Source organism: Heptranchias perlo, chromosome 9, assembly GCF_035084215.1.
Source record: "Heptranchias perlo isolate sHepPer1 chromosome 9, sHepPer1.hap1, whole genome shotgun sequence".
NCBI lineage: Eukaryota > Metazoa > Chordata > Chondrichthyes > Hexanchiformes > Hexanchidae > Heptranchias > Heptranchias perlo.
The window spans coordinates 62,107,478-62,132,724 of NC_090333.1; the positions used below are offsets into that span (position 1 = coordinate 62,107,478).

General features: G+C 45.6%; 1 long non-coding RNA gene across 1 annotated transcript; it reads right to left on the minus strand.

Moving 5' to 3' along the window:
* Window positions 1–322: 322 nt before the first annotated feature.
* Window positions 323–24,368, minus strand: LOC137325043 (uncharacterized). Its single transcript, XR_010963789.1, has 3 exons — window positions 24,157–24,368; window positions 23,401–23,501; window positions 323–405 (listed from the first exon to the last, which is right to left on the minus strand). It is a non-coding gene; the product is annotated as an uncharacterized lncRNA (long non-coding RNA).
* Between the last annotated feature and the right edge of the window lie 879 nt (window positions 24,369–25,247).

Consider the following 25,247-nt stretch of genomic DNA (forward strand, 5'->3'; position numbering starts at 1 on the left):
ATGGGCTTTTCACATTCCTCAACTTATGTTCTTATGCTTACTGAAAGAGGAGACATGGTGACAGAAGCCAGCAATGCTTCACGCTGGAAGGTGAGTGGACAAAGAGAATTATTTTAATTTTTTTCAAACCTACTATATTTATCAAGAAACTTTGGTTTTCCAATGAAGCCCAAAAATGCAATAGATTTGTACTTTTATAATCTAATGTTGAATAAACATCAGTTCAGAACTCTGAAGTACTCAAGTCAATAGTTGAAAAGGCCTTTTCTCCTTATTCCATTTTTAAAAAAAATTTGTTTTATGAACTTACCAATTTATTTTCAAGATGGTTATCAGCAGGCAGCAAGTTCGCATGTCCTAGGACAATACTTTACAAGTAGCAGTGAATTGTTGCTTCAGATTTGGCTGAGGAGAAAAAAAGTATTGCGACAGTTTTGAAGTCATGATGAACACACCTTTACTAGAAAGTTACAGGTTAACAGATGTTAAAGCAGTATGCCTCAGGATCAAGTAGCCATCAGTAAACATTTTGATTTTCTCCTCTCCTGAAGTGGTGAATCTTGCTGAGATACAGTTGACAGGAGCTAACAGCCCTCTTCTACTTCATCTAACTAGTCATTCTTGAAGTGTGAGCCATGATGGTACATGTCAGTATGCCATTTGACCACAGGCAGCATTACAGGCCTGATCTCATCACCTGACATCCACACGCATGTCCTTTCCGATAAGGTCATTGGATATGAATAAGAGACTGCTGATTTTTCAGCCTCCCCAAAGAAAGAGCACTGAAGCAAATTGTAGTGCCCTCACCAACACCCTGAGATCAAGTAATACAGACCAGCTCTCAAACCCAGGGCATGAAATGGTCCCTGTCTGGCTCAATACCACACAAGCAGCTCAATTTTCAAATGGAAGTCTGGGTGTGTTGGGGGGGGTGGGGAGCGAAAATCCGGAGCGGGAATCGATCCTGGCTCCAACCTGCTAACTTCCGTGCTTGACCCTGACGCATTTGTGTGCGTGCGTGCTTCAGGAATTCAGAAGTGCCGCCAGCAATTAAAGCTGGCAGGCTGATATTTAAAGCAGTCATTAAGATAGTTAAAGTGCTTAATTTTATGGTGATTGAGGCAGGGAAAGGATTTAAATTCTGCCTCAGCATGTTTCCTGTACTGTGTGAAACATGCTTTGGGGAACAAGTCGTGTTTCAGCCATTCGGACATTTAAATCCCTATTTGACAGAAGTGGATAAAAGGTCAGTTATTACAGCAGGGCACTCAGTTCTCTCAGGCAAACTTTTGGCTGGGAGATCTTTATGTTAAGACTGAGAAATTCTTGGTTTCCACTCAGAATTGTTCTGTTTACACATATTTAGCAACTTTTCAGACCCCCTCAAACTGACACCATCAGGAAGGGGGGCACGATGGCTGCATTCACCACTACATCCGTGGATGAGCAACATCACCATCCTTGCCAGGCACAGCGTGCACTTCTGCCTCTTGGAGCTCCACAAACAGTGCTGCGCCACAGGCAACTGCACAAGAGCACAGAGGGCAACAACAAAGGGAGTGACATTACAGGAGGCACTACCCTCACCAGAGGGCCTATAGACCGAGGCTCAACTTCCTAGACCTCTCTGAGGAGCAGAGCTTACGGAGGCTGAGAGAGAGTCGCCAAGTGGTCGCAGATATCTGCAGCCTCCTTCACGCCGAGCTACTCGCGGCTGGGCCTGGCGACATCTCATTACCTGTCATTGTTAAAGTGACCACTGCCCTCAACTTCTTCACCTCCGGGTCATTCCAGGGTGCCACCGGTGACATCGCCAGGGTCTCTCAGTCGCCTGCACACAAGTGCATAAGGCAGGTCACTGACGGCTTGTTTCACAGGGCCTCGCAGTACGTCAACTTCCCCATGGACGACCTCAGCCAGACTGAGAGGGCAGTGGGATTCCACTCTGTGGCTGGCTTCCCACACATACAGGGTGCAAACGGTTGCACGCATATAGCAATCCGATTACCTCCACATGAGCCAGGACTGTTCATCAACAGAAAGGGAGATCACTCCATCAACGCTCAGCTCGTTTGTGACCACCACAAAAGATTTCTTCACGTGTGCGCCAGATTCCCTGGCAGCTGCCACGATTCGTTTATTCAGAGGGAATCCAACATCCCGGGCCCCTTCCACACATCGAACACCCTTAAGGGCTGGCTCCTCGGGGACAAGGGATACCCCCTGCACACTTGGCTCATGACACCTCTGAGGAACCCCATCAGCGAGCAACAGTGTCGATACAATGACAGCCACATCGCCACCAGGTCTATAATTGAACATGCAATAGGCCTGCTGAAGATGTGATTTTGGTGCCTCGATCCTTCTGGGGGAAACGCTTCAATACGCACCAGCGAGAGTGAATTGTATTATAGTAGTGTGTTGTGTCCTGCACAACAGAGAGGGGTACCGGTTGAGGAGGCCTCATCCCCTCATCCACCATCCGCATTGAGGAGGAGCAGGAGGAACCCATGGGCAGAGCAGTGACTCACCTTGCTGCATGTGAGGCCAGGGAGTCACTCATATGTGAACAGTTCTTGTAAGATCAGAAAGTGAGGAGAGTCCTCACACCATCTGGAAAGAACAGCACCAATACCAGCGCCACCCCCCCACCCTGCACAAAACAGTCCTTCATCTACACATACACCCAATGTAAAGTGACCCACTGGGTGGCATTAAGTGTCGTCATTCATGATGAAGCTCATGAAAGGGCGTATCACAAAAGGCAGTCAAGAATGGGCAAGACGTGGCAGTAGTGGTGATAATGATAACATTTAATGTGACTTTAACAAAAACCAAATATAAAATGAAAAACATGACAGTCTGTCAGACACCCTTGTGCATACCCTTCGTGATCACAAATCCTTAGCCTTTCTTTTCCTACTACTTCTATGTGGTGTATCCCCTGTGGCTGCAGTAGAGGTAGTGGCAGGTTGCTCATGTTCATGCCCAGACTGCTTAGATGCTTTCGGCCTATACCCTCTGGGTTTTGGAGCCTGTGAGGGCCCTGCCAAAGACTGCTCTACCTGCACCTATGCAGGGGCAGACTCGGCCACCAGGAGAGGAGGTAGCATTGCGGGTACTGGTTGAGAGGGTGGCATTGGGTGAGACGCGGGAACGTTTTGAGTGGCGTCCCCACTTCCATGTCTCCTTTCGCCATCATCTCTCTCCTGGGCCAGGCCCACATCACTCCTACCATCCTGCTGGACAACAGTTTGGAGGACATGTGTGATGCCTTGGAAGGCCACTTCTAAAATGTCTGTCAGCCTGTTTAAGCCAGCAGGATGTTGTTCACAGTTAGTCTGAAAGGCCGTTGTCAAGGCCTGCATAGATTCATTTGTGAGCCGTGCTTGAAGCTCAATGGAGGCGAGCCTTCTCTCCATCGCAGACATTCCCGCATTTACCTGGGACACTCTCTCAGACATTTCCACAGTTACCTATGACACTATCTCAGAGATTCCTTCCAGTACCTGTGCCAACATTCCACTAATGCAGGAGTTGGACTCCTCCATCCTCTGCGGAAAGTGTCTATTATGGTGAGTGTGCATGGCACCTGTTAGTATCTTGCAAATGTGCTGCTGTCCCTCGATCATTCTTCTTTTAAAGAATGGCCCCCAGGGGTCAGCATCTGCGTCCAGCCGAGCAGAATCTGGAGAGGAGTGTGCCCACCGACACGGACTCTCCACAGCTGCCCCTGCCACCAGTGTCTGCTCGTGCTCACTTGTGTGTGGTGACTCACCAGGTGCCAACCCAACTAACTGACAACTAGGACCCACCGAGGTGTGAGTATCTGCCCTTCTGGATGGCTCACTAAGATGTGACGGTGCACCCTCAGAGGCCGGGAGCTCCTCAGAGGAATCGCCCTCTTCCATCACTGCGATTGTTGAATGGCCTGTAAGAGAACAGAAGGCAATATTAAGCATAATCACAAGTGTGTCATGTTGCGATGAGCATTCTGAGGTGTTCAACATTGTTAACATGAATTCAAGTTGTGTGTGATGAATGTTGAAGTTGTGTCAACAAACATTTGTGGGATGCCAGTCTCGGCGTCCCTGACGGACAGGCACTCGAGGGTGCAACTGGTCTGCAGGGCCTCCTCCTTTGTGTCTGTGAGGACCACTATTTGTTGTGACCCCCCTCCTGTCCTCACCCTCTCGCATCCAGAAGGGGAGAAAGTACAGACGTGTGAGTGAGTGATGGTGAAGTGGTCAGCCGATGAATGCATTGCTTTGGGTGAGGCAGACTGTGAAAGAGGTGCATCAGAGGGTGAGTATGAGACAGAGACATCACATTGGATCAGGATTGGAGTGATGGGGGCACAAATGGGGAGGTGAGGAAGTGCTCAGGAAGTGAAGGTAAATTGAGGATGAGCCTTAAGTGGGTGTGAGGAGTGATGTGATGGAGTAGTCTTGGGAGTGCAGAATGATGAGGGAGTCGGGGGGGGGGGGGGGTGGGGTGGTTATGTGCACCACGGAATGCAGGAGAATCAGTAAGTGTACTCACTTTTGCTGACTTAGTTAGGTCACTGAAACCCTTCCTGCACTGGATCCAGGTGTGGGATATGTTGCTGCTTCTGGTGACCTCCTCTACCACCTTGAGCCAGGCCTTCTTGGTGGCAGACGCAGGACACTTCCTCCTGTCAGTCGGGTAAAATAGTTCCCTCCTCTCCCTCACCCCGACCAGTAGCAGCTGGAGTGAGGCATCGCTGAACCTTGGAGCAGCCTTGCCCCTGTGCTGCTCCATTGGGTCTTCTTGCTCTTTGCTCCAACAAAAGCCATTGGAGCAATGGCCCTTTAAATCCAGACGCTCCAGCTGACAGCCTGTCATGCGGGTGCGCTGCCCATCCACTGCGCAGCTTTCGGACGGCAAGCCAGGAAACCACATTAAGGGGCACCAGTTGAATCACGATCGTTTGGGGGAACGATAAGTTTGTGTTACTGGGGTTTGCCGCTCGCCCATTGACCGCACCCCCACCCCCTGCCAACCTGCCACCCTTTTAAAATCGAGCCCAAGGAGATACATTAACACATCAGTCGAGACTATACACACACGAATCACTATTCTCAGAAGTTTATTTTTTGTTGGGTTTAATCACAAAGTTCGAAGTAATCTCTATTTGCCACCTGGATTTAATTTGTTTCGAGCACAATGATAAACCCCAAAAGATTGTTTTACACTCTGCCATAGAAACACATTGAACTACTCTGTACATGAGGGTTAAGACACAACCTGCTCTTCCAATTCTACAACCAATCATCCTTTCAATTGCAGGAATTGTAATGGGGCTGTTTTGCTCTGTTTTACATATTGTATCAGGATTCCTGTATGATTAAATTTATTATAACAGTCAGAAAATGTGTCATATGGTCATTTCAAACGAGTTGGGTATATTTTAATAGAATGCGGTGTAACTTTTAATTTTGCCACATTAGAAAATGGCACCAAGGAGAATGCTTCAGAGAAATGACACGTCATTTAATCTGCACAAGCTGTTGTTTTATGTTGTTCTGTAACACATTGAATTCCACTAATCACATCCATAGGAGGGGTTTTGAAAATAAACTAAGCTTTCTTAGAATCAATGTTGATTTGTACCTGCCCCAAAATGGCAGGTAGTGCATATTATTGGGAAGCTGTTCCAGAATCTCAAATTATTTCACTGCAAAGTGTGTGTGTTATAATATGAAAACAATTTAGTAGAGAGGTAGCACGTACTGCACACATCTTCCCAAGATGATCAATAATATGAAATCACCATTGGGAATACTCTGCTATTTCTGTATTGGGATCTTCATTGCCTCAAGTTCTGGCTTTTTAAAATCATATTCATTGGTTAGAATCACACAAGGGATCACTGGCACCTACTGTTCCAACTCACTGCAATTGACAGTTTTATATCCTTTAAAAGGATTTTAATTTTTTTTTTAAATGAAGTATTGACTTTATAAATCACCCAAATTTTTAGGGCCAAGAAGTCAGACACACACAGACAGTGCAACTGAACTGTCAGGGATTAAATGCCACTTTTTTAAAAATGCAAATACAAAGTTTTGTCACGATGGCACCTGCCACATTATGAGGGCACATAGAGAATAGTTACACATACACGTGGGACATTGTCACTCTCTCTTTGCTTGCATGTGATCGCAAACTTCTGACATAGAATACATACATGTTACAAGCACTTGGTTTTCACATTCATTTTTCAAAATATGGGGAAAAAATGTTTTGTTTTTTTAAAATAGCAGGGCAGGTACAATGCCTGATGTCACGAGTATATTAGCTTCCAATACCCAGGAAGCACGATCCGATCTTGCATATTTATACAATTTCATACATGTCACTTCATTGTAGGAACCAAAAAACAGGTGCTGACTGTAGCCTGCGTCAAGCCAAACCAGAATGAAACTAGAATGAAGGAAAGTAGTTCTTTGTGGCTTACTCCAGAGCGGGAGCAGGCTGGGCTACTTAAGATTGTACGTTGCATAATCTTTGCACACCTTTCCTACGGAGATCCATTTCTTAATGCCTGCTGAATCCAGGATAGATTACATTTTTGTTTAGAATACTTTAGTCGAGTTAATATTAAATGTACACAGTGATAGCCTATTCCTCTAACTGGGAGGAAGTTATTCCTTAAATACCTTCAGCTCACGACTTTTAGTTTCTATTCGTATCCTGGTTCTGCTTTATAAAAACAACTCCACACACACCTCAATTCCCCTTCCTTTTAAAATTTAAACTGTTCTTTCAATCTTTCTACTTAGAATAGATTCAGCTTCATTAATCTTTCTTCATAACTCAGCGATCTAAAGGCTGCAACCACGAGCTTTCAGGCTTGGAAGAAAACAAATCTACTTTAGCCAACTCACCCCTCATACCTATGTAATTGGCTTTATTTAAGTTTCTCCAGTTTCAGACTTGAGTACATCACTCTCAAACTCAATGTGAAATTCGATCATATGATCACTCTTTTCCCAGAGGATCCTTTACTCAGATTATTAATTAACCCTGTCTCATTACACAATACGAGATCCAAAATAGCCTAATCCCTGGTTGGTTCCATGACTTTAGGGTAGGGTAGGGGAAAACCCTGGAGTCATTTAGAATACAGTTCATCATCATGATTTGGGGGGTGGGGGTGCGGGGAGGAGACAGTCTAACTGTAGGATCCCTCTGGATGGATGAGCTACAATGGCTTTCTTGATCTGTCTTGTGATCCTAATGATGGTGTTCTTCAAATCCTTTTAATTGCCTCCAGTCCTTTTCAGTAACATGGAGCTGGGCCTAGTCACCACATGACATATGGGGGGGCGGGGGGGTTAAATTAGTTAATCCCTGAAAACGGGCACTGGGATCACAGTGCGCGATTAACCCACGGCCATTGGTTGCGATGCAGGCAGCATGTAACATTCGTGCTGCCTGATGATTTACACGATTGCCGCTTGCAGCCAACACTACCTGTGCCGTTGATTGGCTGCGTGTATCAGCAGGGGGCTCCGATATCGGGAGTGGCTAGCACTACTTAAAGGCAGCCTGCAACTCTTAAAGGGAAGGTGCATTGCGGCTGCAGGATAACCTGGAATTGGTGTGGCAACTAACTCTGTGGTGGAATATACTGAAAAATGGCCGGGCCTGCAAGAGAATATACACCAAGGTTCTCAGACGGTGCATTAGAGGCCTTGGTGTAAGGGGTGGATGCACAGAGGGGCATCCTTAATCCACTGGGGGGCAGGAGGCCCTCCAGACACATGCAGAAGAGGCAGTGGGAGGAAGTAGCGCACAAAGTAAACGCCATGAGCATCGCATCACGCACACGGATGCAGTGCAGGAAGAGGTTCAATGATTTGACACGAGTGGTCAAGGTAAGTGAGTTCAACTGTCAAGTGGCACATCCTACCAACTGCACCATTAGCTGCATCCACCGCTCAATGCATTACACTCCCCCCAAATCACCCACCTACCAACAAACTCTTTCCATCAGTACACAACTCTTCAAATCAGATGCTCCATCTTACCCTCACACATTACCACTGTTGCAAGCCGCACACCCACAACTCACACACACCATGACAGCCACATCACCCAAACATCTTGCAGGACACTCACGGACACACTTCCCTCTTTCTTTCAGGAGAAGGTGGCGCATAACAAGAGGCAGCAGAAAGACCTGGGGGAGGACAGGCGTGCCTACATGCCCTAACTCCCATGGAGGAGACAGTGCTGTCGACCATTGGAAGGGCCGTCACTGCGGCCGTGGCCACTGGCGGTGCTGGAGGTATCGATGATGAGGGTCTCTGCATACCTAATCCTCCTTCTCACTTATCCCTCATCCCACAATCTTTTCTGACTCACGTGCTGCAGGTCGCGTGAGCACGCACGTCTTACTTTAAGAACATAAGAACATAAGAAATAGGAGCAGGAGTAGGCCAATCGGCCCCTCGAGCCTGCTCCGCCATTCAATAAGATCATGGCTGATCTGATCCTAACCTCAAATCTAAATTCATGTCCAATTTCCTGCCCTCTCCCCATAACCCCTAATTCCCTTTACTTCTAGGAAACTGTCTATTTCTGTTTTAAATTTATTTAATGATGTAGCTTCCACAGCTTCCTGGGGCAGCAAATTCCACAGATCTACTACCCTCTGAGTGAAGAAGTTTCTCCTCATCTCAGTTTTGAAAGAGCAGCCCCTTATTCTAAGATTATGCCCCCTCGTTCTAGTTTCACCCATCCTTGGGAACATCCTTACCGCATCCACCCGATCAAGCCCCTTCACAATCTTATATGTTTCAATAAGATCGCCTCTCATTCCTCTGAACTCCAATGAGTAAAGTCCCAATCTACTCAACCTCTCCTCATATGTCCACCCCCTCATCCCCGGGATTAACCGAGTGAACCTTCTTTGTACTGCCTCGAGAGCAAGTATGTCTTTTCTTAAGTATGGACACCAAAACTGTATGCAGTATTCCAGGTGCGGTCTCACCAATACCTTATATAACTGCAGCAATACCTCCCTGTTTTTATATTCTATCCCCCAGCAATAAAAGCCAACATTCCGTTGGCTTTCTTGATCACCTGCTGCACCTGCAAACTAACTTTTTGATTTTCTTGCACTAGGACCCCCAGATCCCTTTGTACTGCAGTACTTTCCAGTTGCTCGCCATTAAGATAATAACTTGCTCTCCGATTTTTCCTGCCATAGTGCATAACCTCACATTTTCCAATATTGTATTGCATCTGCCACATCTCCGCCCACTCACCCAGCCTGTCTATATCCCCTTGTAGGTTTTTTATGTCCTCCTCACTCTCTACTTTCCCTCCCATCTTTGTATCATCTGCAAACTTTGATATGTTACACTCGGTCCCCTCCTCCAAATCGTTAATATAGATTGTAAAGAGTTGGGGACCCAGCACCGACCCCTGCGGAACACCACTGGCTACAGGTTGCCAGTCCGAGAATGTACCATTTGTCCCAACTCTCTGCTTCCTGTTAGATAACCAATCATCCACCCATGCCAGAATATTACCTCCAATCCAGTGATTCTTTATCTTGAGCAATAATCTTTTATGTGGCACCTTGTCGAATGCCTTCTGGAAGTCCAAATACACTACGTCCACTGGTTCCCCTTTATCCACCCTGTAAGGAGCCAGAGCCACAAAAATTAAGTGCCGTAGTTACCTTGACGGCCACAGGCAATGCTGTCCTTGCCCTGCTCTGAGCCTGCAGCAGTTGACAAATCTCAGTCACGACCTCCTTCGTGAACCACAGCCGTCAGATGCACCAATCGTCGCTGAAGTTGAGGTAAGAGAATTGGTCTGTGAAGGCCCTCATGGATATGGCCTCCTGCTGAGTGCCCTGTGCCGCCTCCTCCTCCCCCGCTTTTCTGGCAGCTTGTCCTGCTCTGTAAGGTCTCTCTGCACTCTCCCAGTCATGTTCAATTCCCAGAGGAAGCCCTAGAAGGTCACCCAAGTCTGGAAGCAACCTTGTTCAGCACACTATTTTAAATGCCACGAACAGTACTACAAAAGCAGCTGGACCACTCTATAGAATATTGCAACTTTCTCTAAGTGTAGGAAACTTCCACACCAGCAGCAAGAATAACTAATCCAGCAACTAACCTGTAATTCCTGCATGCTCCTTTTCAATAGCACTGGTGGGTGTCCTTCATGCCCTTTAACTTCTGTTCAGCTGTGCAAGGTTAGGACAATGCGTTGGCTGGAGTGGGGAGTTTGAAAATGCCGCTGGTTGCTCCAAATCAGCGTTACACACTGATTAACGTCATAATCTCCCTACTCTACATGCTGCCAGTGTTCGTTAGGTATGTGTGCTCAAACCCCTTTAGCAAGATGGCGTCCTTGCACTTCATGCTGGAAGTGTGCATGCGCATCTTAGACGCAATTTTTGGGACTTAGGTGTCCATGTAGAACCTACAGAATGGACGCTATGCTGCCTAATTTTGCCCCCATGCTCTGGAGAGTGGATCACTTCCTTCAATTTATTATTCAATTGATTTACTTACTTATTTATGCAACATCACAGTGGAAAACAAATAAAATGTTGGATTGGATAAGTTACGTTTACATTTATTTCAACAAATTTTTTGTTCGATTAAATAAGAATTTGTTCTTTGGTCTATTTACCGGGAATCATCAACTGCTGGAGAGACAACCCAAAATCTTTGAATTTTCCTCAGGATTACTTTATCGCACAGAAAGCTTCTTGTGCACAACATGCTACTTATTTCTTATATCTTCTATCCTGTGTGGGTTCAAGAATGCCGGCAGCATTATTCACCCTTGTTATGTGGTACAAATTTAATTACATTGAAAGATTGCACTGCACCTTTAGATAAAAAAAATAATAAATGCTAAGAGACATTCAGACAGCAACAGTCTGTTCTAAAAAGTCTTTTGTACAAGTCCATCTCATGGTCGATCAACCAAGGTTACAGCATCAGTGGAAATGAGTGCAGGCTACACTTCACCAACCTAGAATAACATCAAGGCAGGAGGGGAACTTGGGGACTGGAATTGGGGGGGGGAGGGAGGCGGGAAAGAGAGAGAGCGCGCGCGAGCGAGAGAGAGAATATGCATGCTAATGAATAGGGCATGGGCACATGATAAAGATAGAGAGGGCTGCAGAGCAACGTCGAGATAGAGAGATCAATCATTGGCCTCTAACCAAGTTGAATGAAACCATCAGCCAGAGTATTGCATATTTCACCTGGGAACTCCAGCTCTGAGTGCTGACTGTCAAATGCTTTTATATTTGCACATATTCTTCCAAAACTGAATAATGTGTGTCACTCTCCTGGGTTCCTGTTCGGACAGCGGTGCCATTCTCTAAATATACTGGTCTCCGTTTCTACATCGAACCCTAGATACAGCCAATTCATGGGCTCAGCTCTCCACATTTACATCACTAAGAGTCATTGAAATGACAGACTGGTAGACATACCTTTTTACTAGGTCTACAATGACACTGAGATGAAAGGATCTGGGCTTATTTACACGACAGATTGCAGCTAACCAAGAGACAAGTCTCTCTGCTAGATTTGAATATAATTTATAAAAATGCCTTAGCTGCTGCCCCTATTTTAAACAATTTTACAACACCAAGTTATAGTCCAGCAATTTTATTTTAAATTCACAAGCTTTCGGAGGCTACCTCCTTCCTCAGGTGAACGATGTGGAAATGATTTCCACATCGTTCACCTGAGGAAGGAGGTAGCCTCCGAAAGCTTGTGAATTTAAAATAAAATTGCTGGACTATAACTTGGTGTTGTAAAATTGTTTACAATTGTCAACCCCAGTCCATCACCGGCATCTCCACATCATGGCCCCTATTTTACTCCAGGTTCTCATTGGATTTCATTCGTATCTTTTTATCCTCCCTTTCATTTAAGAGGTGCAGAACTCATCCCCTTGTCTTTCACATACCTGCATATATAACCTGAATTGACTTTTCACACTTCTTTCCAGCATTTTAAAATCTGCTAATGGACTATTACACCCATTAGTTGCCTCTTTAATGATGAATTAGTATATTTGACTTCCTTTACAAACTTTGTTTCAAAAAATATGAATTATTGAATTGTTAACTTCAAATTATTTCTCCCCCATTTCACTCATTTTACTGAAGTTTGATGAATAGGGCATTCTGTTTTCAAACTTGTTTTCAAAATCAGAGCACAAGGCTACTGAAACAAACTGGCATCTTACAATTGTAAATGTCAATAGTTCATTTGCAACCAAAATCCTGGAGCATAGCTTCAAGGTGCTTTGATATGATCTCACTTGCCGATTCAAGATACTTATTGTTGGGGTTGCTGTCGGTGCTTCAGCCTTCCCAGTGCACTTGCTGGTTGCCTGAGCTCAAGACTTTATTATATAACCTGCATACTGTAAGCAGGCAGCTCCACTTTAAATGAGAGCTGACAGAGCTGGCAAAAGTGCACCAGTATAAATAATAGGCGTTGGCAGAAACAACAAAGACCCACAGGCTTATGATTGAAACTGCACACCACAGACAATGAATACAATCACACATCACAGGAGTTGTTCCTCGACATGAAACGCACTGCAACTTTCACCAATGTCCCTGCCCAGACAGAAAAGCTAAAGGGAGCACTTAAAGTAAATTCTGCCAGATCATGTACTGTAATAAGGCAGCAATGTGATTTTTAAAAAAAATTCGTTCATGGGATGTGGGTGTCGCTGGCAAGACCAGCATTTATTGCCCATCCCTAATTGCCCTTGAGAAGGTGGTGGTGAGCCGCCTTCTTGAACCGCTGCAGTCCGTGTGGTGAAGGTTCTCCCACAGAGCTGTTAGAAAGGGAGCTCCAGGATTTTGACCCAGCGACGATGAAGGATCGGCGATATATTTCCAAGTCGGGATGGTGTGTGACTTGAAGGGGAACGTGCAGGTGGTGTTGTTCCCATGTGCCTGCTGCTCTTGTCTTTCTAGGTGGTAGAGGTTGCGGGTTTGGGAGGTGCTGTCAAAGAAGCCTTGGCGAGTTGCTGCAGTGCATCCTGTGGATGGTACACACTGCAGCCACTGTGCGCCGGTGGTGAAGGGAGTGAATGTTTAGGGTGGTGGATGGGCCACCAATCAAGCGGGCTGCTTTGTCCTGGATGGTGTCAAGCTTCTTGAGTATTGTTGGACCTGCACTCATCCAGGCAAGTGGAGAGAATTCCATCACACTCCTGACTTGTGCCTTGTAGATGGTGGAAAGGCTTTGGGGAGTCAGGAGGTGAGTCACTAGCCACAGAATACCCAGCCTCTGACCTGCTCTTGCACCCACAGTATGTACGTGGCTGGTCCAGTTAAGTTTCTGGTCAATGGTGACCCCCAGGATGTTGATGGTGGGGGATTCGGCGATGGTAATGCCGTTGAATGTCAAGGGGAGGTGGTTAGACTCTCTATTGTTGGAGATGGTCATTGCCTGGCACTTGTCTGGCACGAACGTTACTTGCCACTTATGAGCCCAAGCCTGGATGTTGTCCAGATCTTGCTGCATGCGGGCAGGGACTGCTTCGTTATCCGAGGGGTTGTGAATGGAACTGAACACTGTGCAATCATGCTTGATGATTAATGCTCTCTGTTCCATCTGCACCTCACTGAGTTGGCAATCTGCAAAGCTCTAAACTTCTTCTCCGAGCTACTTTGCTACTGGAGGCTGACTGACTGCTCCAGCTGGGCATAAAAGTCGGCACAAACTTAAGGATACACACATCACTCACATACCTTCCATACCTCCACAAGGTCATTTCTCTTTTTGTGTGACCTGGCTACTAGCCTTAAAAGAAAAAGTTATTCATGTTAGAGAACCAAAGCCTACAAGTTTTATCAGATGACAAGTGTCCTGATCCAACAGCTCTTTTTATCAAATAAGGATCTCAAGATACTTTCCAAAGAAAAAAAGGAACAATGATGTGGAAATACTCATTTAATTGCTATACTAGGAGTTGGCACACTGTCAAAACACAATGACAATGCATTTAATGCAGTATTATTCACACTAGAGAGGTTATACAACCATTTTAATTTTAAATTAATGTCCTTGGTTCTTTCCATGTTGCAAGTTCTTCTGGCTGTGATAGAGGAATTACATAGAATCTGCAGCACAGAGACAGGCCATTCGGCTGAATGTTTATATTCCAATGCCAATGTTTATATTCTACATGAGCCTCTTCCCATTCTAATTGCAACTTCTCACCCTGAACATAGTTGTGCAAGTGGGGGGGGGGGTTGGGGAAGGCGGGAAGGAGGGTTGCGGGATAAACAGTCATATCATATTCCATATTTTCATTTCACAATAATTGATAAAGGGGGAAAATAGTTAAAAGATGCGGATGGCAAGTCAATTTACTCTGGGAGATCACAATCAATCAGTCTACATGACGTCTGAAGTGACGATCATCTCTCAGACCTACACTCAATGTTGGCATCACCCGGCTCATGTACAGCACCAAGTATCAAAATTACCACCACCCTCAACATACAAAGCCATTTTCTCAAAAGGAAAAATGTGACTGTGGGTTAAGGGTGCAGCAGCCTGGTTTAACATTGAACTAACTCACAGCCATATTAAAAGGATCAGGAGCTGAACATTATTTGCCCTCCCCTCCCTCACTTTACTCCCTTCCTCTTCTGAAGTCTGCGACTTGTCTAAAAGATAATCTTACTTGCACAGCATTGCTTTTCCACAACATCACTTCAATAACAAGCAGAGAATTCATTTATTATACATCAAGCTGTCTATTGAGAGACCACACAAGTGCACTTTGAGTCAGATTTAAAGTCATATAATGTAACATTTAACCAACAGTGAAAAATGACAAGGTGGCTGTGGTGTGCCCATAGGCTCCGCCTTAAACTGAATCCTAGAGGAGTGACATGTTACTAGGGACAATGGGCATCATTTTAGCACCCGCTATCGGGTGCGTTCCTGGCGGGGGGGGCTCCGAAAATCGGGGAATCCTGGAGCGGGACCGGAGCCTGGCTCCAACCCGCCCACTTCTGGGTTCCCCACTGACGCGCCGGCGTGCGCGCGCAGCCCCCGCTGGTGGGAATCTCGCAGGCAATTAAAGCCAGCGGGATGCCACTTGAAAGTATTTGTGTTGCTCGTTCAGGTCGTTTACAGACCTGATTGAGCTGTTTTATTAGGAGGGGTGGGATTTTACACTGAACTGAGACTGTTTCCCATACTGGGGGAAACACTCCCAGTTCAAACGGAGGTGTTGCAGCCAGCAGCCTGTGGCAGCTGCAAAGGTCCATTCGACAGGAGGCCACTCCGTTAAATTGGACAAAGTTTGGCCTCCACCACCCTCCTCCTAACAAGAAAATTCACCCACCTGGAACCGCAACCCCGGTGTGAGGACACACTTACCTACCTTGCGGACCCCCTCAGATGTACATCTTCCGGATGGGGGCCGCCGTAGCTCCAGTCATGATCTCCTCGGAGGGCGAACAGCATCACCAGCCTCGCCATCCACGCCGTCCATCTCTGACACGTGGAGCCCCACAACACAGTGCTGTGACACATCCACCTGTACAGCAGGAGGGAGGGCTACCGCAGAGAGAGATGCGTCACAGAGGGCACTACCCTCGCCACAGGGTCCACAGACCAAGGCTCAGCTTCCTGGACCTCTCTGAGCAGCAGTGCACACGGAGGCTCAGAGTCACTCGACATGTAGTCGTGGACATCTGCAGCCTCCTTCATGCAGAGCTGCTCCCGGCTGGCCTGAGCACCATCTTCTTACCTGTCGCTGTCAAAGTCACCACTGCCCTCAACAACTTCTACTCCGCATCCTTCCAGGGTGCCACTGCGTACATCGCCGACGTCTCTCAGTTGTCTGCACAAAAGAGCCCTGCAAATACACCTACACCCACTCTGCAGTGACACAATGGGTGGCATCAGTTGTGGGTCTTCATAGTGATCCTCAGGAAAGGGCATTATTGCACAAACCAAACAAGATTCACAAAGACGTGGCAGTAGTGGTGACAATATATGTAATGTGAGTTGGTCAGAAATTCAATATAAGTAACAACCATGACAAACCCTCAAACACCCTTGTGCATCCCCTTCATGCTCACGACACGTTTGCCTTACGCTGCTGACTGCACATATCTGTTGCATGCCCTGTGGCTGCAGCACAGGTAGTGGCAGGTTGAGTGAGGCTGACCGTGAAAGAGATGCATGAGAGGGTGAGTATGAGATAGAGCCATGAGATTGTATGAGGATTGGGTTGAGTGGTAGTGGCGGGATGAGTACTGGCGAGGTGAGTAAGTGCAGGTAAGATGAGGATGAGGTTTGAGTGGGTGTGAGGGGTGATGTGACAGAGTAGTGTTGGCAGTGCAGAAAGAGGTGTGGGGTAGGGGCGGTGATGTGTCAGATGGAGTGTAGGGGAATGAGTAAGTTTACTCACTTTGGCTGACCTACTGAGGTCATTGGACCGCCTCCTGCACTGTGTGCAGGTGGGCGATATGTTGGTGGTGCAGGTGACCTCCTCTGCCACCTCGAGCCAGGCCTTCCTGGTGGCAGAGGCAGGCCGCTTCCTCCCGCCCGCCGGGGGGGGGGGAGGATCTGTGTCCTCCCCCTCCTCCTCACCCCATATATTGATTCCTGGAGTGAGGCATCATTAAACTGGGAGCAGCCTTCCCCCTGGGCTGGTCCATGCTGTAATTTTTTCTATTTGTTGCAGCATCTGTCAGTGGAGGACTGCCCCTTTAAATAGAGCTCCTCCAGCTGACAGACCTTACTGCGCATGCGCAGCCTGCCCGATGCGCAGATCAGCAGCGGGGAACCCGGAAGACCAGGTAAGTGGATCCAATTGGGCTACGATCACGCCGGTGGCTGACTAATTTCACCGGGCGCATTACCCACGTACCCAATAGCCCCCCCGCCACGAACCCACAGCCCTGCTAACATCGAGCCCCATGTGTTAGAGATCTAGTTTATCACATCTCCAAAATAGGAAACTAATGTTGCAACTAATTTTCTTGAGGTCTATCAAGCAATTGCGAGTATGTGTTCAAGCTTTGGTTGACTTTTGAACCAAACTCAGGTCTTCAGGAGCAGTAAACCAGGACAGATAGAAAGAAATTGAGGGATCATTGGGTCAACTTGAGGAATCTTGCCACTTTCAAGATCTGGTCCCTCAGTCCATGTGGAGGACATGGTAGTATGAGATTATTTTGCCTCACGTTTCATTTGTAACAGGGCTGTAACACAGCCTCTCAGATCTACAGTCTAGGTCGTGGACTACTTTTTGTCTTTAGGTTCAAAAAAACCCAGAATCTTAATGAATGGAATGTATAAATTTGAGTGTGATTTTCTTCACAGCTCACCGGACAGAATGGTGCGTTCATCAAAATTTCTGCCTCCTTCTTCCAAAAAGGTGTTGACAGTTCCAAAAGCACCACTCAAATGACACTTATTCTCAACAGTGCAGGCAGGCTCTTCTACAGCAGGGGGAATCATCGCAGAGACAAATCTGGTCCTCAACTGCCATTCAACAACAATTCAAGCAAAGGTTGCCAGATAACAATTGAACCTTGGTCGATTTCCTCTCCTGATGTGCCAGAACGGATTTCATTGCTTTTGAGAGACAGGATTACACTTGAGGTGCTGCAGTAGTTCCCCCCTCCCCTTTCCCATCAGTATTAAAATGCTGCTGAGGCATTAACAATGATTTTTAATGTGTGTGTGCCATTGTTGGACTCTGCACTGGCTCAAAGTCTCACAATTATGCCATGACCTGCATCCTATACAAAGCTGTGATTTCAAGACGGACACTATGAAGATCAAATTCAACTTTAAGAAATGCTGAAGTTAAGATATAGCATTGAAGACTCCTTAGAATACCACAATGAACATAGTCTGAACGTACATTAAGGCAAGACTCGTTTGGAGGCATTGTCTCTCCATGCCATGACAGAGGGCTGGCGGACAACAATCTCCGGTGCTACTGTAGGCGTTGCTCTGCAAGTGGCAATGACCTAGTGCGAGAGCAGCAGTCTCCGCTCAGCATGTCCTAATGATGACTCGGAGAATCGGGAACTCACCCAGTGGAGGACTGCTGGCACAAACACACATCCCGCCAGTGGAGGACTGCTGGCACAAACACACATCCCGCCAGTGGAGCACTGCTGGCACAAACACACATCCCGCCAGTGGAGGACTGCTGGCACAAACACACATCCCGCCAGTGGAGGACTGCTGGCACAAACACACATCCCGCCAGTGGAGGACTGCTGGCACAAACACACATCCCGCCAGTGGAGGACTGCTGGCACAAACACACATCCCGCCAGTGGAGGACTGCTGGCACAAACACACATCCCGCCAGTGGAGGACTGCTGGCACAAACACACATCCCGCCAGTGGAGGACTGCTGGCACAAACACACATCCCGCCAGTGGAGGACTGCTGGCACAAACACACATCCCGCCAGTGGAGGACTGCTGGCACAAACACACATCCCGCCAGTGGAGGACTGCTGGCACAAACACACATCCCGCCAGTGGAGGACTGCTGGCACACACACACATCCCGCCAGTGGAGGACTGCTGGCACACACACACATCCCGCCAGTGGAGCACTGCTGGCACACACACACATCCCGCCAGTGGAGGACTGCTGGCACACACACACATCCCGCCAGTGGAGGACTGCTGGCACACACACACATCCCGCCAGTGGAGGACTGCTGGCACACACACACATCCCGCCAGTGGAGGACTGCTGGCACACACACACATCCCGCCAGTGGAGGACTGCTGGCACACACACACATCCCGCCAGTGGAGGACTGCTGGCACAAACACACATCCCGCCAGTGGAGGACTGCTGGCACAAACACACATCCCGCCAGTGGAGGACTGCTGGCACAAACACACATCCCGCCAGTGGAGGACTGCTGGCACACACACACATCCCGCCAGTGGAGGACTGCTGGCACACACACACATCCCGCCAGTGGAGGACTGCTGGCACACACACACATCCCGCCAGTACTTGGCACACCGCATTAAAAGTTCCTGAAAAAGGCATAGAGATATATTATTCCAGGGACCTGAATGCCTTGTGTGTGGAATCTGGTAATCCATTATGAGGTTGTGTTTGAAGATTACATTTTCAAAGCATAGCTGTATTCGACGGGTAGGACCAGCTGAAAACAAACTAACTTCACCCATCCCTGGTTCTCTTCAGCACTGTCCTTCTGCTGAACCATGGCATTAACTTCTAAACTCCCATCTTGGCACAAATGTAAAACATCAAGTGATTTTGCCTATTGGAGGCACAGATGGTATTTACCACAACAAGAAAGTATTTACCAAGTCACAAATAGTTTTTACACCTTTACACCAGGCTCTTTAGTAGCAAACCTCTTCATAACCTACTCTTGGCTAAAATACTTGTATGGGTTCAAAAAAAACCGTTCCATGCAGGGTCAATGACTTGCCATGATGCAAAATGCAACCACAGTCCCGCAAAATGCATTTTAAAATCACTATTACATTATATGATGATCCAACACTATCTCTCAACTCAAATACAAAACAAAAAGCCAATAAAACAATGCTGGCAGTGGCAGTATGTTGGTTTACAACACTTGTCCCTGACTGAAGGGGAGATTGAAGGAGAAAGAAAACCCCATTATTCATTTTTCACATTGCTGCTAAAGAATAACTATGGAGAGTTTTGATTTACACTACTTAGCACCCTTGGTTTTCTTGCCAAATAGAAAATGATAAAATACAATAAAGACACTGGGGAGTCAGTTTGTTCTAGTCCCCCTGTGGTTACAGCCAAGTCTAATTATAGTGAAGAAGGCACATTGTCAAGCATTGCAAACAGTGACAGGACATTGGCCTTTGTACTGCTGCTGTCCAGTGAACTCAATGTCTGTCTTCCCGGGCAACAGTGGATATGGCTTTGCAGGGATTTGTTCATTGATTTGTATAAACAGGCCTGGTAGGCTGTGGCTGTAAATTACTGGGCTGTCGCTGGAGTTCCCTCAGAAGGCCTGCTCATACAGGCCTCGCCATCATAAACATGCTGCATCCTTCACAGAAAGAAAAGCAAGCACACTACTGAGCCAAACAAAGGAACCTTACAGAAAGAAACAAATTCAACTCGTGCATGGTTTTAAAAGCCATTACAGAAAATGGTCCACCTCTACCTGGAATCAGCAGCTTTAGAGGCTGTGTATTCTGCAGCGAGTGACTCACCTCCTGACTCCCCAAAGCCTTTCCACCATTGACAAGGCACAAGTCAGGAGTGTGATGGAATACTCTCCACTTGCCTGGATGAGTGCAGCTCCAACAACACTCAAGAAGCTCGACACCATCCAAGATAAAGCAGCCCGCTTGATTGGCACCCCATCCACCACCCTAAACATTCACTCCCTTCACCACCGGCGCACTGTGGCTGCAGTGTGTACCATCCACAGGATGCACTGCAGCAACTCGCCAAGGCTTCTTCGACAGCACCTCCCAAACCCGCGACCTCTACCACCTAGAAGGACAAGAGCAGCAGGCACATGGGAACAACACCACCTGCACGTTCCCCTCCAAGTCACACTCCATCCCGACTTGGCAATATATCGCCGATCCTTCATCGTCGCTGGGTCAAAATCCTGGAACTCCCTTCCTAACAGCACTGTGGGAGAACCGTTACTACACGGACTGCAGCGGTTCAAGAAGGCGGCTCACCACCACCTTCTCAAGGGCAATTAGGGATGGGCAATAAATGCCGGCCTCGCCAGCGACGCCCACATCCCATGAACGAATAAATAAAAAATAAATGGAGCACCATGGGAAACATGTCAATAGGCTGATCACAGTATAGCTGAAAGAAAAAAAATTCACCAGGAGAAAAAAGCATGTTTTCAGATTTCAAATGTTAAATTATAATAATCATATATCAAGATTGCAAGAAAGGAGGGGAAGGGAGCAGAGAAAGTAAGGGGTTGGGGGAAGAGAGAAAAGGAAGAAAGGAAAAATAGAAATAAAGAAAGGAAAAGAAACTTGCATTTACACAGCCCCTTTCACTTCCTTGGGATGTTTTAAAGTACTTTACAGCTAATAAATGACTTTTGAAGTTAGTCACTTGTTTTGTCGGCAAACAACAGCCGATTTTTGCGCAGCAAGGTCCCAGAAGCAGCAACGAGACTAGTGACCAGTTAATCTGTTCTGCTGGTGTTAGTAGTACTTCATGAATCTTGTAAATGGCACCATAAATACTAATTTTTGGTCACCAGATACCACAGTTACATGAAATACATTTAATTCAGAACTTTGGTGAAACAAACAGAGGCACAATTAATAATGGACAAAACTCAATTACTTTTTAAAATCAACTGCAAACCTACTTGAATGTAAAACTAGAGAGAGAGTGGAAAACAATTCAAACACACACATATTACACACACACACACACACTTTGTTGAAAGAAATAGTTGCCACAGTTAGAACATGCTTGGGTCAGTCCTTGAATTCGAACATGATTGTCTCAGTCACTACTCTTCACAGCACAATCCAAAGTCTGCAATTTTCTATCAAACATTATAACAGGTGTCCACATTCAACACTTTGGCCCAAGTTTCTTTACTTCATGGCGTTGGTGTGAATGTGTTGGCCGTGAAAGTAGTACGTCCCCGCTGGAGTGCGTGCAGAGGATTATTGTTAACCGCTGCTCAGCCCAACCTGTGACTCAAAATATACCCAACTTCAATGGAACAATGCAACGAAGACGAGTGACCATAAGAGATAGGAGCAGGAGTAGGCCATTCGGCCCCTCGAGCCTGCTCCGCCATTCAATGAGATCGTGGCTGATCTGATTTTTACCTCAACTCCACTTTCCTGCCCTTTCCCCATATTCTTTGACTCCCTTGCTGATCAAAAATTTGTCCAACTCAGCCTTGAATGTATTCAATGACTCAGCCTTCACAGTTTCTTGGGGTAAAGAATTCCAAAGATTCACGACCCTCTGGGAGAAGAAATTCCTCCTCATTTCGGTCTTAAACGGGCGACCCCTTATTCTGAGACTATGCCCCCTGGTTTTAGATTCCCCCATGAGGGGTAACATCCTCTCAGCATCTACCCGATCGAGTCCCCTCAGAATCTTGTATGTTTCAATAAGATCTCCTCTCATTCTTCTAAACTCCAATGAGTATAGACCCAACCTGTTCAATCTTTCCTCATAAGACAACCCTTCCATACCCGGAATCAACCTCGTGAACTTTCTCTGAACTTCCTCCAATGCAAGTATGTCCTTCCTTAAATAAAGGCACCAGAACTGTACGCAGTACTCCAGGTGTGGTCTCACCAGCACCCTGTACAGTTGTAGCATGACTTCCCTGCTATTATACTCCATCCCCCTGTTCTGTTTGCCTTCCGGATTATCTGCTGCACCTATATGTTGATTTTGTGTGTTTCATGTACGAGGACGCCCAGATCCCTCTGTACCACAGCATTTTGTAGTATTTCTTCATTCAAATAATATTTTGTTCTTTTATTCATTCAAATAATATTTTGTTCTTTTGTAGTATTTCTTCATTCAAATAATATTTTGTTCTTTTATTTTTCCTCCCAAAGTGGATGACTTCACATTTTCCCACATTATATTCCATCTGCCAAATTTTTGCCCATTCGCTTAACCTGTCAATCTGAGTGGAAAAATCTTCCATTTTTCAAGGCTGTCATTGCTCACCTCCATTGGCAAATAATCACAAGTTGCCTCAAGATTTTCATTTATAGCTAATCTCCTGACAAATACAGGTTCAAGTCATTATAGAAATTAGTTACAAGGTAATTAGAATTTAAAAAAATATTTTCAATGAGTTAGAATTCAAATATAACCAAATTATTACACAAGTAATAGCCTCTTAGTTCATCTATAAAAGTATGAATGCAAAGATTTAACTTGTGCCACTGCATTGATCTTCTCTGGTCCCTTACTTTATAAAATCACAATTTTGTGGGTTTCACTACCCCATATTGGGGTTTCATAAATAACGTAATAGCCAGATAGGCTTGACCCAGGCCTTTAACAATACTGTCAACCATTACAATGCCTATGAAAATACCTAAGTGGCTCTCCTCTGATTTCCTCACATTCCTTGATATTAAGGCCATGGTTGTGGAAAATCACACAGACAAACCTGTGCTCTACCAGTCAACACATAGTAAATTAACCAGCTCTGCCCCAAACTTGACATGTGAGCTTGACTCAGTTGGTAGTGCTCTCACCTCTCAATCAGAAAGTTGCAGCTTGGAATCCCAAACTAGGCCTAAATTCTTCCCTCAAACAATACCACAAAAACACACACAATTACCAGTTCATTTACCTCATCGCTGTTCGTGGGATGTTGCTGGAACAAAACTGCTGCCACATCTATCGACACAAGGGCAATCACTTCACTTCTAAAGTCATTAATCCTATGAAGCACTTTTAAGGAAAAATAAATGCAAATATTTTATAAACCAAAAGGCATTTTAATCATCAAAAAATTAAAATTCCACATTGTTAACAGTTGGGTAAAACATTAATTCATGGCATTAGAGGAATACAGATTAACTTCAGTGTAAACCTATATATGCAATAATTTCACCAAAATTCCACAGCCTTTTCACAAAGTGAATGCTGAATAAATTTCTTTCCAAATTTTAAATGTATATATTCTCCCTGAAGTTGCTTAAATAATTAATGGATTCTGTAAGTTTGTCAAGGCCATTTTTTCTTTACACATTTTAATAATTTTTTTTTGCAACTGAATCCATATTTCAGTCTGACCAAAATTCTAGGTATCATTTTGTTTTCAGTACCCAACAGTACTGGGTTTTTGTTTTTTGCAGCTGTGTGCAAACTACTGAAGATTTTCTTCTGGAAACATACTGCTGTGTTACAAGTCACTGAAACATTTGCTTATCACAAAAACATTATTAACAGCTTTGGATTTCTAAATTCAGAGTTGTTATGATGTAAAAAATCCCATACAGCCACCAGGACTGTTTCAACACAAATACTTTTGTTCAGCCTGAGCATACCAGCAAATGTAATATCTTCTGTACATTGGAATTTCTCCCAAGTTGAAAACACTAACCTGTGTATGTATTTATTACGTTCCCTCTTTCCAGTCCATAATCCATTGCTTGTGTTAGAGGAAGATGTGGAAAGGAACCATCAGTCTGTCAAACTGACTCACAGGTTTTTTGTCAGAAAGGAGGGGTAAGACAAGTGAGGAATACAAATTGCAAACAGGTGCCTCTGTTAATAATCGCAGAATCAGTAACAGCCTTTAACATCGTTGTGTGTATCACTGTTTAAAACCTTGTCATTAGCAGTAGGAAACTGAGAAAGTAGAAGTTAACTCCTAGCTTGCTATAGAGAATCTACTTGAAAACTGCACATGAATTAATTTGTGGGTTAACGCGTGGAATAATACATTATTTTTTCCATAGCCATACCATTTATGGAATCTAAATAGTAAACAAGGACTCTTGATTTATTGTTGCTTTAAAGGTACGTAATGCCATATTTGTAAATGCTTTGAAACCTTTCAGAATATTGTTCTGGTGCAATTCTCTGAACACGACTGGGATTTGACTGTTGTGATTATTGCTAAATCTTGTGGTGATTTTGTTTTTCCAACTTTATTCAAATCCTCATGAAGTTGAACTCGTCCCATCCACACACAGCTGTAAATAAAGGCAGATAGCAAAGCTACAGTGCTACAAGTGCTAGCAGCCCTTAATACCTCACCAAAGTGACCATTCTTCGAGTGTAAGCATACACGGTTGAGTGTTGGCAGGCCATACAACCATGAAGGGCATCGGATTCGTGATCAGGAGCAGGATTCCTGGCCAATTTATTTTCTCTTTTTTTAGCCCAGGGCCACCGACACCAACTCTCGTATCCCAGATGAGATGAGTTAGCTCGCAGCACAGATCAACTGGTCTGAGTGGCTCAGAACAACAGTAGGTTAAGTCTGTACATCCCCCACCCCTCCGCACCGCAAACATCAGGAGTGCTGATGGGGATAGTTCTGTTCAATTCATAGTAAAAATATAAATATTATTATTTACTCTGTGTAAAACACTGTAAGCTAGGCATCGTACGAAACCATATTACCTCCTGTGCCATTTAGAGGAAGAATGAATCTGGATAGTGCCTGACGACTGGTGGGTTCACTGT